The sequence below is a fragment of the Austrofundulus limnaeus genome, unplaced genomic scaffold (genome assembly GCF_001266775.1).
Source record: "Austrofundulus limnaeus strain Quisiro unplaced genomic scaffold, Austrofundulus_limnaeus-1.0 Scaffold1337, whole genome shotgun sequence".
In the NCBI taxonomy this organism is placed as follows: domain Eukaryota; kingdom Metazoa; phylum Chordata; class Actinopteri; order Cyprinodontiformes; family Rivulidae; genus Austrofundulus; species Austrofundulus limnaeus.
In genome coordinates, this window is record NW_013953739.1 from 25,090 (window position 1) to 27,471 (window position 2,382).

Genomic DNA, 2,382 nt, shown 5'->3' on the forward strand with positions numbered 1-2,382 from the left:
ACGTCTGAAAAGGTAAAGCTGAACGTTGATTACAAAGTGTCGGAGTCCTGGCTGTGCCATTAAAGATCGCTCCACCCTTCTGGCTACTTACAGTATTGATAAGATAAAATCTAGTTAACTCTCCATAATAACTACTTTTCCTTACCTAAACTTAACTTTTACTTCACTCTTACTAAGAATTTGCCTCAACCAGGTTTATTTAGCATCAAAGAACCTTGTTGTGTCATATAAGTTGTCAAATTAACGAGATTTAACCCTTTTTAAGAGTTAATTGTTGGTTGTTCAACTTATGTAKAAACCCTTATCCATCTTCCAATGAGTTTGTATGTAAATAATTGTTTTGTAAAATAAATATCATTTACGTTTAGATAAACTTTATTGACTACGATACTCATTGTCAAGTCTTGGTGGTAATAAAAGTGATGGTGAATATTAATATTTAACTAATAAAAGACCTTGTTTCCTCATATATTAACTATATTAATATTAGTCTATATTAATTAGGTTAAATATGAGAAGTTATGTTGGGGTATCTCCTACAAATGTGAATCAGACACACAATAAGTGGAACAACTCAGATGAGTTCAATTTGATCCATAAACAATATGCCATTGTTTATTTACGTAAATTAAACAAATCATGACTTAACAACTTAATTGTGGGTAATCAGCTTCCTAAATAAGTTTTAGAATTAATAAGATATAAATCCGTGTCCGAATTCAATCAATATCAACTCAAAATACTTATGATAGAACAGTAAAACGTCAGTTCTGATGTTAAATAAACCAAACATTTACTGGCACATTAACTTAGATTCTGGCAAGGCAAATAGTAACAACAAAAGGAGGAAAAAGTAAGGTTAGTAATTTTTACTGCTTTTACTTTTTACCAAAATGTGAGTCAACCGGATCTGCATGTCTTTTCTCAAACCAGCTTCCACTGGACCCGATCACCATAAACATTTCAGCCTCTTTACCTTCTGATGACTTCTTGGACATCCTCTGAGTATCGAGAACTGGCCCACCTCTGATCGGTCAGAAAGACTTTGTCGGTCCGCTCACCTTTCATCGGTAAAACACATTATTCCTCTGGTAACCTTCAGGATCTGCCTCAGTCCCGGGAGAGAAAAATATAGCTGGATCCGGTTTCTCCTTCAAAGTAAAATCACCTTCACAGAAAATTATTGCTTTGGAGGCATTGAAACCTCTTATGGGGATCCTACAGGCTTGTCGAATCCCTGGCTGTAAAAACCCACTCTTTGGCGCTTGAGTTGGATTTTCAGCTCAACGCTGAGTTCCTCTGAAGAGGACAAACAGCTACTTCCTTGTTGAGTCAGGAAGTCAGTGTTCTACTCAAAGCTGTCCGGGTTAGTATAAGAACGGACACTTTGGTTCCGCTTCTAGGCGTAAGGATGAGTCAGAATAAGGGAAGTTAAGAGACTTGCCAGGCGTCAGTCAAGGTTATGCTGTATGGTTGAGCAAACACACTTCATGATAAACTACTTAACTTATCATCTTATGCAACACTATAAATAAAATCACTGAAAAACATTTATGATGATTACCTGTAACATTTGTTCATAATCAGCTCTAAACCATTCTTTAGTTTAGATAAATACAGAGCCCGCCTGGGGTCAGTGGTGAAAAAAGAAAAACAGCCGCCGGAAATCCGTGCGCATGGATTGCTAAACTGAGAGCACAGATTAGTAATCCGTGCGCACGGATTACTAATCTGTGCTCTCAGTTTTTGCAATCCGTGCGCACGGATTGTATTGACAGGTTGCCGCATGGTGTGTGTGGTACAATCTGTTTTGTTGTATCCGGTTTTATTGTGAAAGGTTAAACAGGAAGTGAATACTGAGAGTGTGGGGACAACATGTTGTTTCGGGGTTGTCGCTCGAATACTTGCCTCAGAACACAACCGTGTGAAGCCGCATCTGCAAGGTAAAGTCAGTGGATCTGTTGTTATATAAACTGAAGGCACCGTCGTGTTCTCATCAACACACTTTTTAGCCACAGAATGTCCCTGAAAAATTCATCAAAATCCGACGTGGTTATTTATTTATTTTTCATATTTTCCAAGCAAATGAATCCTGAAACGGAGGTTAGCCTCCTCCGTCTTCCCGTCCCCCGTTTTGTTGTGAAAGAGAATAAACATCTGAGAACCGCTGGAGAAAACCTCAGAGCAGCTTGCTGTCGAGAAATGTCCGCGCGTGGCGAGCTTCATGCAGAAGACAATCATCGGACCCGCAGCCCCGCTCTTACTCTGAAATGTTTCAAACTTTATTCAGATGTTTCTGTGGTGTAATAAATAGGGATGTCCCGATACCACTTTTTCACTTCCGATACGATACCGATATTACAACTTTGAGAAATGTCCGAT